The following is a 12,690-nucleotide window of genomic DNA, read 5'->3' on the forward strand; positions in this document are numbered from 1 at the left end:
TTCACTTCATCATTACTTTTGTGCTATGATTTTGAGAAAAAATTTAAAAATTCACCTTGCTTTACTTTTTTGCAGATGGTTAGAACATGAGCTACTACTATTAGAGATGAGGACCTCAAGTCTACAACTATGATCTTGGTGAAGGTCATGGCCAACCAAGATGCCAAGGAAAGGTGAGAGTGTCACTACCTGAACCATGGGCTAGTTGTGAAAAGTATGTTGAGTCCACCAAGAACTAGAGACCACCCCTTAGCCTATCCAATCGGAACACAATAGTTATATATAAAAATAGGAGAGACAAACCTAACAGTCTATGTGATAATAATGAGTGGTGATTTTACCTCTCATACGCACTAACTATTTATGTGCACAATCATTTTTTAATTTAAATTAGACAAAATTGTTATTTAATGCACTGATCTCCACATTTTCCCGGTATAAAATTGAGAAGGAGAAAAATGTGGATTGGAGATCAAAAAAAGATCAAATGGATACAAAAGAGTGCAACTAGAGACTTGATGCTATTCAGCCTCAGTTACCACAACTACGATTGTCATGCCGTATTCGCAGTCAGTCAAGATGGTCAGCAGAATACGATCGCAGAATAAAACGACGGTCGCGTAACCGCGGTTGCGGTCAGACCCTCGTGATCGTGATTCTGTGGGAATTTCCTAAGGGCAGATTTGTAATAATGCATCAAAAAATTCCAAACCATATATAATCAAAATCCCTTTCTTCTTTAGGAATTGCTTACCTTAGAAGATATTTTGAATTGAAAGATTGAAACCCTAATTGGGAAAGTGTGTACCAAATTTTTTAGGCTTGATTTCATAGTATTTTTGTGAAGAATGAATTCTTTTGATCATACTTATGGCATATCTCTTTACTTTCTTCAACTGTAGCTAAGTAATTTAGTCTTGGGATTGTATTGAACTAGAGTGTAATTTGTGTATGAGTATTGTTGTGTTTGCATGATTGTTAGTTGTTGAGTAAGGATTTCACCATTGCTTGAGCATATAAATTGGAATTTGATGGGTGAAATCCCTAAATCTCCAAATGGGCAAAATGGGTGAAAATCCACACTCTAGAAACCCTTTATCATTCTCGAAAAAGGGATGAAGGTGAATATGAGGTAACCCATAACATCCTTGAAAGAGGGTTATAGGGGGATAAGGCAATGCTGGATAATTAAGCCTATGGTTTGCTCCCTTTTGCAATCTTATAAATAAGTGTATTAAGAGTGTAAATCATGTCAATATCCTATAAATATGGATTATTGATTAAGGTTTTGGGTGATTACGAATTTCACAATTATTAAGTTCTCGAAAAAGCCAATGAGTGAAATAGTTGTGTTTTTATTGAAAGATTAACCCCAAGAAAAGAGCTTACCACGGAGTTTCTTGATAGATACTTCCCACTATAAAAAAGCTTCAAAAATGGGATGAGATTGTGAACTTTTGGTAAATGAATAGAGAATCATTGTTTGAAGCTAAGGAGAGGTTTAATGGAAAGCTAGCTCAATACCCAACTTATGAGGTCCCAAAAAAAATGCCCCTCGAGATTTTCTATAAGGATATTAATCTATTAAACAAAATGGTGGTGGATAATGCGGCGGGCAGCTCTATAGTGAGATTCCATCATCTTGCGGCCTTCTGATTGAAAAGATAAGTATCAAAACAAAATTACGGTTGGCATACCCTAGATACAAAATCTTCCAAAAACCCTTCTACTTCCTTTATCATATCTAATGGACAAAGAAAATGAGAAAAAGAAAAAGAGGAGAACATGGCCAAAATAATGACCCAACTTGAGATCTTGACCAAGCATATTATGGGTGCACCCGTGAAAGCGGTAAAAGTCGTAGCACTGAAATCTTATGAGGATGATAAAGAGGTAAAGAAGTTAGATGAAGAAATCTTATACTTGGAAAACTACTTGGGGGGTTCCTGCCCCACCTATCTAAGGCAAGGTGGGAACAAAGGTTGGATGGAACGTGAGCAGGATCAAGAATGGAGAGATCGTGAAAGTGATTATGATCAAGTGGTTGAAGTTTAAAGGACACAATTTCAAGCAAGACCAACCATCCAAGTTCCTTCCCCATTTCCTCAATGTTTTGTATAAAAAGAGGAAAATGGCCAACCAAGGAAGTTGATGGCCAAAATTAGCAACCTATCGATACATATCAAGTTTCTTGAGGCAATCCAAGAGATCCCGGGAAATGCTAAGTTGATGAAAAAGTTGATGTCCAAGAAGAAAATTGTTGAAGGGGACACTATTGAGGTCACTCATGGCTGTAAAACTATCATGGATTGTAAGGTTGCAGAAAAGAACGATGACCTCAGAGCATTCACTATTCTTTTCACAATTGGGATGCATGAATTTGAAAAAGCTCTATGTAACCTTGGCGCAAGCATCAACTTAATGCCTTTTGTCATATACAAGAAACTTGGTTTGGATACCCCAAATCCGTCCTCTATGTGGCTCTTGATGGTGGACCAGTCTATAAAAAGAACGGTGGGTATATTGCTTAACGTCCTTGTGAAAGTGGACAAATTCATTCTCTGAATGGATTTTGTAGTGTTGGATTATGAAATTAAACAAGAGGTGCCTATCATTCTTTGTTGTCCTTTCTTGGATATCAGGAGAGCTATCGTCGATATAGAGCTGGAGGAGTTGAAACTTAGAGTGCAAGAGGATGAGGTATCTTTCAAAATCTGCAAGTCAAAGAAGCAAACCACAGAATTTCAAGTAGTATCCATGGTGTATGTCGAAAATGAAAAGGTAAATGAGGAGGGGCCCAAAGACTCACCTTGAAAAGAAGGAAGAAAGACATCATTCCACGATGATAACTAAGGCTCTAGGTAGGAGAAAACCCACAAAAACCACAAGAGTGGCTCGTATCCTTTATGTTATGTTTCTGTTGGGTAGATTTAATCTTTTCCATATAAATAACCCATGCATTTATGGCACTATGGTGTGAATTGGATAAGCTTAAAAAGGGGAAAGTGTGTAAATCTACATTAACAATTGAACAAGGGAGAAATGTGTCAAAATTGATGTAAAATGCTGAACAGGTGAAAATAGAGGAGTAAAATTGCTCTCAATTACCACGATCGCGGTCAAGGGGGTGTTTGCAATCGCAATTGTGGCCACTTAAGTCATTTAACCCCTAGTTTCCATCATTTCCCTCACACTCCCTTTCAAGATTTTACTCACTAATTTGGGCTAATTTCTGGCAAAGTTTGTGTGCTCTCAAACAACATCCTTGCATCCCTTTGCATCACAACTACGGTAGGTGACATGAATCTATGCCTTTTCTTTTAAAAATAGGCCATAGAATGCATGATTAATAAAGGGCCTAAAATGTTTATTGTTATGATTTCCATGTTGTCATACTTGGTATTGGTGTGATGCAGGCTGTTTGATTAAGGTGTGCACATAAGTGGGGATATCATAAGTACCCAATGATGTGTGAAATAGGTAGACAAATGAGATATGCACACCAATTATTTTAAAAAAATTCTCATATGAACTTTCAATATTATTATTTGCTTTCTTAAGGGTACATTTACACACTTGTTAGCATTGTTACAATGATCTTCATATGCATCCATATTATAGAACATACTTGTAGCTTATACTTGGAAGAAAGCTGACCATGCAGAGCTAATAGGCAACCAGCCCCATAGGGGGGTAGTGATTAGCCCCAGATCCATGCATTACAAATGAAAAATGTGTCCATTAATTTTAAGCAAACATTAGTAAAGTATGTTTTTTGGACCCACTCAATATGATTGTCAAGTTTTGGGGAATGCCAGTGAAAGTTGGGACTAAAAATATCAATGATGTGTATACGCTCAAGTAGGAAGAAATGGGTGAATTCAAAGCGAAGGGGTTTAAATTGGGGAATTGGTTGGCAACGTCTATGCCCTAGAAAAGAAGTCTCATAGACCAAAACTAAAAGGAATATTTCCATAAATGACTTAACTATTGAGGCTCAGATATGGTTGCACATCATTTGTAGCCGAGTTTCTCCTTGCATCCTTATGACAGTAGTCCAAAATTTTGTGTTAGGATGGGCGTGTGCATTCTATAAGGAATCACTCTAGATTTTGGTCAACTCATAGTTAATGAAATACATCATTTTAAGAACCAAAGTGGTACGCATCTATCTTACCCTCCTTGATTACAGAGCTTTGCAAAAGAGAGGAGGTGGAATAGTATGCTAGTGATACATGGGTGCTCCTTAGTGCTCCTATCTACCCCTTGAGGATTTGAGGTGAGGGTGCACCTGGTAGAGGTAAGAAAAGAATGATTGATTCAGAAAATTTTGCATGTAGTGAGCCCAGGTCGCGTAGGCCATCCACCACTGTACCTCTTGATGAGATTGGAGTAAATATTGCCTTCATTAAAGAGCTTGTGTCTAAAATACCTTAAGGACCAGGAGAGACTTCCACCACTCATCACTTTTACATGTCATTTACTGATTATGAGAAGTACAAGGAGCACCAAAAAGAGTGAAAAACTATCATTGTTAAGCTTGAGAAGGCCTATTCCTCATTGGCAGTGTCATACCGAGACCTCTTAATTGCATATGAAAAATGGTTGGAAGGAAGAAGAAGAGGGATGTGTTCTTTATAAGGATATAGAAGGGTGTGAAGGGCCTATGAATGGTCCTAAGACCTTAGGATAGACTTCCTTCTTCTTGGTTAGACAGTGATAATGCCGAGTGGTCTCATCTTGAGGAGGATGGTAGTGATGTAGAGTCTGAAAGTGATAGCAAACTGGTATGCATTTTTAGGTAAAACCATTATCTCTCTTTTATCCTTGATTTTTTATGCAGTGGGGACACTACTACCTTTCCATTTGGGGGTACCTCCTTATTTGTTTAATCTGGGCCTGTATTATTGATATTTATGCATACTTTTCTGGTCTTTTGGATAATTCTTATTTTATTTAGGGTGTAATATTTGGGAACTCTGATAATGCACACATATACATGGATTAGTTACTTTGTTCTTGGTGTGTCTTTCAATTTTAGATTTAATGATTGAGTTTTTAATCATAGATGCATGAAAAATATGAGTACCCATGGCGTCGAGGCCACAAAATGCAAGGAAACTCTGAGTTCTCATAGCATTGATGTTATAGAATTCCATTCATACCCATTGGTGAAAATTAAGTAATTATATTAGTGGTTTGCCCATACAATAGTTTGCAATGTGAGACTATAACTATGTTTTCTTCCATGATTAATAAATTATACGTGGTGTGGATACAAAAGCAACCCCCTCCCCTTTCATCCAAAAATTTTGCAAAATTCAAAGGTATGGATATGTCAACCTCGTGAGAAAACTTTCCTTCTTTCTATGATGCCAAAAAATATCTACTTTTGAAAAATCTTGAATACTCCATCTTTGTCAAAAGCGGATAGATCAATTGAACCTTCTTGATAAAATTTGCATGCTATGTGTGTGAGCTTAATTGTCTACATCTTATGTGTACTTGTACCATCTAGAACATGCTCCAATAGTCTTTCAAAGCTAAATTTTGATTGTACTCTATTGGTAAAATGATCATAGGACATCTTGTGGTTCTGAAAGCCCACTTTAGCCTAAAAAGAATACCAATACATAAGAGTTACCCCTTGTCACCCTCCTTGAGCCTGTAGAGTTTTCTTTGGTAAACATATTATAATTCGTGACATTTTTATTCATCCTCTCTTGAACCCTATCCTCCTTGAACTTAAGAATACCAATTGTGGCTAAAAGCCTAAGTTGGGGGTGGTAGAAAGAGAAAGAAAGTGTAGTAGATCAACAAAGTCATAAGAATGTTCCTACAACCTCAAGCATGTATGCATTTTTCTTTGAAGGAAGAGATTGTCCATCAAAAGAATGAGTTTCATGAAGCTTGATACAAGAAAAAAAAGTGAAAAATAAAATGTGAAAAGAAATTTGGAAAAGGGGGGGGGGGAGGAGAAAAAAGGCAAAATAATAAAGTGAAAAGAAGTGGTGTAATAACAAAGCATAGAAAGAGTATAATGTATAAGTTCAAGGAGGATTTTTCCTTCTTGTCCTAAGTTAATATCCTACCCTACCCCAAACCTACATTACAAGCTCAAAGAAGACCTTTGTGCTTCTCAACCCATTATGGTCATGGTAGTGTTGATTGAAAATAGGGGAAAGCCTACGACATGGTACTTGTTAACATGGAAAATTTATTGAGAGAGTGAGTGTTCACACTTAAAATTTCTTGTTGCATAATTGATAGCTCGGTATGTGAAATATTCTTTCTTGCAAGTAGGCATGTGAATAAGTTAAGGTGGGTGAAGTTTTTATCTTCCACATGATGAGATAAAAGGATATTTAACAGGTGTGGTTAATAAATGAGTCATTTCTAGAGTGGCAGTAGTTTTTGCATGGTTTCTTCTTGAAGTCTATTATATCCTTCATTATTCAATTTTATGATGACGGGAGTTGTTAAAATCCACTTACCTATGTGTGAATAGCTTTTTTTGGTCGTAATCAAGTTAAATCCTTCATGACCATTGGGAACTAACATGTGGCCATACATGGGGATGTGTCTCACAGTAAAGGGCGGTGTTGCTTGAGAACAAGCAAGCTTATAAGTTGGGGGTGTTCATGTGTAGTAATAATACCACTCATACATACTAAAAATTTATGTGCACAACCATTTTTGTAAATATAAATGAGACAAAATTTTTATTTAATGCACCGATCAACACATTTTGAAGGTCTAAAATTTAGAAGGAGAAAAGATTTGGATTGGAGCTCAAAAAGATATCAAAAGGATAAAAAAGAGTGCAGCTGGAGACTTTATGTTGTTCATCCTTAGTTACCACGACATTGGTAATCATGCCGCGGTTGCGGTCAGTCAAGAAGGATAGCACAACGCGGTAACAGAATAGAACCACAGTCGGGGTCAGAACTGTACGACCGTGGTTCTGCGGGAATATCCCCCAGGGCAGATTTCTAATATTGCCTAGATAAATTATAAACAATATATAAGCAAAAACCCTTTCTTCTTTGGGCATTTCTTACCTCAAAAGATATTTTGAATTGAAAGCTTGAAACCCTAATTGGACAAGTGTGTAACTAATTTTTGAGGCTTAATTTCTTAGTATTTTTAATAAGAATGAATGCTTTGGATAATACTTATGGTATATCTCTCTTTAATTTCCTCATGACTAGCTAAGTAATTTAGTCTTGGGATTATGTTGAACTAGAGTGTAATTTATATGTGGGTATTGTGGTGTATACATGATTGTTAGTTGTTGAGTAAGAATTTCACCATTGCTTGAGCTTATGAGTTTGAATTTGATGGGTGAAAGCCCTAAATCTCCAAATGGGTTTGATTGGTGAAAATCCAAAACTCTAGAAACCCTTTATCATCCTTAAAAAAAGGATAAAGATGAATATGAGGTAACCCATAACATCCTTAAAAGAGGGTTATAGGGGGATAAGGTAGTGGTGGACAATTAAGCCTATGGTTTTCTCCCTTTTGTAATCTTACTAATAAGTGTATTAGGAGTGTGAATTATGTCAAGAGAATTATCAAAGAAATAGGGATGCTTGATTGAGGTTTTGGGTGATTACGAATTTCACACTTGTTAGGCGCTCGAAATAGCCAACAAGTGAAATCGTTGTCCTTTTAGTGAAAGATTAACTACAATGACCTTTGACCTAGCCTATCTTTTAGTTAAAAACTAAATTTCATGCTAAACCATCACTAACCCACAAACTTTTACGATTAGGTAAACATAATCCCAAGATTTCCCCCAATATTGTTTCTTAAAACGAAAGCGTCATCTCATGATCATTTTCTAATGATTGTATAATAAGTTTTAAAAATAAATCCCCCCATTTTATTTAACATGTAATTTTTGTTATCATTCCGGGTAACCTCAGAGTAATTTGAACACTCATAAGGTTTGAAATTTATAATTCGCTCCTTGAGATTCGACCCTTAATTGAAATTGGGTTACTTGACAACGACCTTCTTAGCCCTCAATTATGGGAGTGAGTTGAGCATTATCAGCTTTAGTATCCAAAAACATCCATGATACCCAAGTTCATAGTATCCAGACAGCCTCTACCACAAATCTAGTATCAATAAAGTGTCGGGACATGTCCTCAACCATATCTAAAATAAGACCTAAATATAATCTATGACATAAGGACTAATACATGAAATAAAGTCTTCTGAAAGGATGGAAGCTCACTACTTCAAGTTAATTCTTAATCTAACCACAAACACCTGATCACTACTAAGAAAAGCTAGACTTGTCTTTGGTACTTGCATCGTTTGGGGATACAACATCTTAAGATGGTTAGTGGGTAAAATACTGGCATGTAACTCAGAGATAAGGGAACAAATAATTTCATGGATTATAATTCCAAACCTTTCAAATCCTGTGCATACCATCAAATGAAAATACATATATATATATCATATGTCGGGAATGGGAAGAAGGCTCAGAATGAACATTTAAAATATCAAACTAGACTATCTATCTCCACTATCATGAACATCCACCCATGGGCTATATGGGTTGAACTCCCCCTACTTAAAGGGCTTTGGTGCTTGTTAGCTACATGGACCAAAGGCATCAAGGCAAAATAGGGAATTTCCTGACCCCACATCAATCCATGATACAATATATGTATATAAATAGAGTGAACCATGAACACATGTCATTTAGACCAAACCACGTGTCAGAAAACACGAGTTTCCTATACAAGTCGTCCAAGACCTATACCTTCATGTCTTTGCTACATAACACCCATTAAGCCCAAATAAAAACAAGTGTCACACAACCCATTTATTAATCGATGAACTAACCATTAAGGCACATACTTAGGTGTCGTTATACCCTTAAACTTGCAAGCTTATCTCTATGCTGTAAAAATCATATTTAACTTAGGGGAATGCTTCAACCCCCTTTTAGTTCATTAAATTATGGTTGGGGAATGCCTCGACTCCCTTCTTGTTCATTGCATCAAAACATCTCCAACAAGGCCATTAAAATCCTTTTCCATTGTTTAAACTCTTTAATCCATGTGAATACATAGGTGGGTAAGTGAAAACAAGTGACAAAATCATATTCATTAACAATTTAACAAATAGGTTGAGGGCACATAATTTCCAAAGCTTTAAATAAAGTCAAAATTATTAAATTGGGGACAAACCATAACTCCTCAGTTTAATATCATTCCCATGAATACCATCCAGTTCTAAATCATAAGTAAGACATGAATGTTGCATAATAACCATGAAAAAATCAATAAAGTAACAAACCAAGTCGAAATCTCTCAACAATGTCAAAACCTATATCAAAATAATGCAACTACAATCAATCAATGCCATTACAAAAATATAAATTCAAGGGAAAGAGATAAATGCCATTATTGCCAAGAAACTTGAAAAAGACAACACCCTTAGAAACCTAGATGACGATCTCCTAGAACCCTAGTCTTGATTTGAAAAGGGGGATTTGAGAGAGAGGATTTTTTAGAGTGAAGTAATTGATGATATGTCATGAAAACTGGTGCAAAAAGGTTAATATAGTATTTAGATGCCTTCTATTAGTGAAAAGACTTAAATACCCCTCCTCCCAAATGAACAAAATCAAAAATTGCTGAATTTAAAGCATCAGTGCATCACGGAGGCTAATCTCTGTGATAGGCTCTGTGTTTCGCTGCTATTGCGGACCGTTACTGCCTCTTCACAAAACTTCTAATAAATTTTTTCTCAGGTATCGGATTAAGGAAAAATCCAATACATTGGAAAGAGGACACATTTATATATTTGGTGGGTATTGAGCCCCAAAATTCCATACTTTCCAGATGTTATACCTGTTGACCCTTGTAGAATAAATTCCAAAATTTGGTCAAAAATGAAAGTTCTTAACTCCACTTCACTGTAAGTGTATACTATGAACATTCTGCACTTCAAAGGAACTTTTCACACTAGGATAATGATCATGAAACTTATATTTATATAAAAATAATTTGATTCAAGTTTATACATATAGAAACAACAATTCTAACTCTATCCTAAGAATGCAGGGTGTTATAGAGAGATAAATCCTCGGCTAGAGTTCTAAAGAAGGAACCTTTACCAGACTTTACTCTTACTCCTGCACAGAAATCCCTTCATCCCAGCCATTTGTAGACTGGGGGTAGACTAAGCTCCACTTGGGTTTGTTTCTTCAGTGCTAATCAAAGATAATTTAGTTCTATTACTGAGTTTTATTGGTGGTGATACATCTGATGATGCTCAGTCTGTGGATCAGAGTGGTATAGAGGTAGAGGCATATCCAACTGTTGTGATGAGTCGTGATTTTTCCACTCATTTGTACTCAATATTCATACACATTACCATGTTTTTACTTAGTAAATAAGACATAATTTTGATTGAATGCACTAATATCCTCATTTTGCATGCATATAGTTGATGAGATCAAAAGGTGTGGATTAGAGCTAAAATAATCAAAAGGACGCAAGACAGTACAGCTGAAGACTTAGAGCAGGAACTGACCTCAGTTACTGCAATTATGATTAGATGACCAAAATTGTGGCATTCAAGTAAATTAAAATAACTACGGTCACGGAAGCTAATCGCAGTAGTAGTATCTGCAGTCACGGCCAAGACTATGTGATTGTATCACGGCAAAAAAATGTAGGCTAAGGGGTGAATTATAAATGCAAGTGGTTGACCCTAAATTTTATAAAATGACTCAAACCCTAAGAATTTATCATATTCCATCTTCCCCAATTGTTTGGTTTTGTACAAATTTAGGTGAAGAATACATTAGAGTAACTTCTAAGTGGAGGGATAGTTCACTTCCATTGGAGATTTGTGGGAGTTTAATGTTTGAAATAACATTTACTTAGTCTTTGATAAATCATTCAAATTAAGATTATGGGTATATTATTTCTTATTTATCTTATGCGTATCTAGATCTCCCTCTTGGGGTTATGTGTTAATAGGGATTAAAGTGTGTATGGTTTGTTAATGTTAGCTTCTATTTGGTAGTTAATGTTGATGGCTTTTATCATTGCTTGACCAATTTGGTTGGGATTTGTAGGTTATAGCCCCACATACCCATCAGGGTTTGATAGACGAAAACTACAAACTCTAGAAAGATCAAAGCCATCTTAGAAAGATGGGTTATGGGTGAACTTTAGGAGTTTATATCATTCTTGAAAGAGGGATGTGGATACCAAAGAAATGGTAGATAATTATGTGTATAGTTTCTAATCTATCACTATCTTAGACATAAGGGTGGTTATGATGTTATCTATACCATGAGTTAACTATACCATGGGTATCATCCTATAAATAGGGATTTCCATTCCTATTATTTCTCTTGGATTCGAGCCCGACTCAAAAGTTGGGTAAATATATCGATGATGCATACCTTGCACTTAGATTGATGTGTACGTTGAACGTTATAAAAAAATAGCACCTTTCCGAGGAGTAATTTGGCTTGTTAAGTTAGTTTGGAATTTTATCTTTCTTTCTTGAATTCAAGCTTGTAAATATTTTATTGTGATTTTCTATTGTTTATTGTGCTAGGTAGATTTTTATTTTCTTCTACTTGTATCCATGGAATTTTTCGACAAATATAATTTTGGTAGGTGGCAGTCATATCTTGAAGACCAATTCCATATTATGATGGACCCCACTTTAAGAAAGATTGTACCTATGCTCTTGAGAGAGAGATTAAATCACCATCTCAGTTGTATTGGGGGTATGGTTTTCTTTATGTGGTGGTCGAGATGGTCATTGGAGTGATTTCCTAAATGCCCCCTCCCCTTATTATGCTAACTGAGCTGCTAGTTGTTCTTATGAATTTGATTTGTCCAATGATGAGGAGAAGAAAAAGCAACATGCCGGGTCCAATAGTTTTGAGGCAATGCTTCAAATTATTTCATAGCGGGTAACCATAATAGGGGAGAATGAACAAGACTTGCATCAATCCCATGAGGCATTTTGAAGGGAAATTTTCAAGATTAAGGAAATGGGCAAAAAAAAAACTTAAAAATATCACTACCTTACCCATTTCCCGAGAGGAGGGTGATCAAGAAGAGAAGCGAAGCTATGATGATGAGATTTGTAGTAAAGGCTCCTCGGTTATTTCCCAATCAACTGAGTTAAATAAGAAAGAAGACACCCAAATAAAAGAAATAGTACCAGAGTCAAAGGAAGAATCAAGGCACATCTCTTATGAAGACTCCAGTACATTTTGAGATGAAAGTGCTACAGAGGAGGAAATTCTGGAGTTATGGATTAGACTTCATTCAAAGAACTTTTCAACATTGTGCTTAGACGATATGATGAGAATCCGTCCACCTAGGCCAATGGGGGTTCTGAAGAGAAGGAGTAGAAACCCTAAATTTTAGGATTAGACCCTTCAAAACACCACATGGAAACCCCACCATAAATACGTAAGGAATTCAACTCTCGATGTGGAACTGGTGGCCTATTAATGTCTTCACCTTTACCCAAGGAGCCAAATCAAAAATTCACTATGAAATTGGGTAAAAGGTTTAACTGTTCAAAGTCGTGAGATCAAAGATCCCTCGTCATTTCCTCGCTTCTCCAAGTTTTAACGTGGAAGATCTAAAACTTCTATCTCCCTGCCAATCATTACATAATGAACAA

This window comes from Capsicum annuum, chromosome 11 (assembly GCF_002878395.1).
Source record: "Capsicum annuum cultivar UCD-10X-F1 chromosome 11, UCD10Xv1.1, whole genome shotgun sequence".
Classification (NCBI taxonomy): domain Eukaryota; kingdom Viridiplantae; phylum Streptophyta; class Magnoliopsida; order Solanales; family Solanaceae; genus Capsicum; species Capsicum annuum.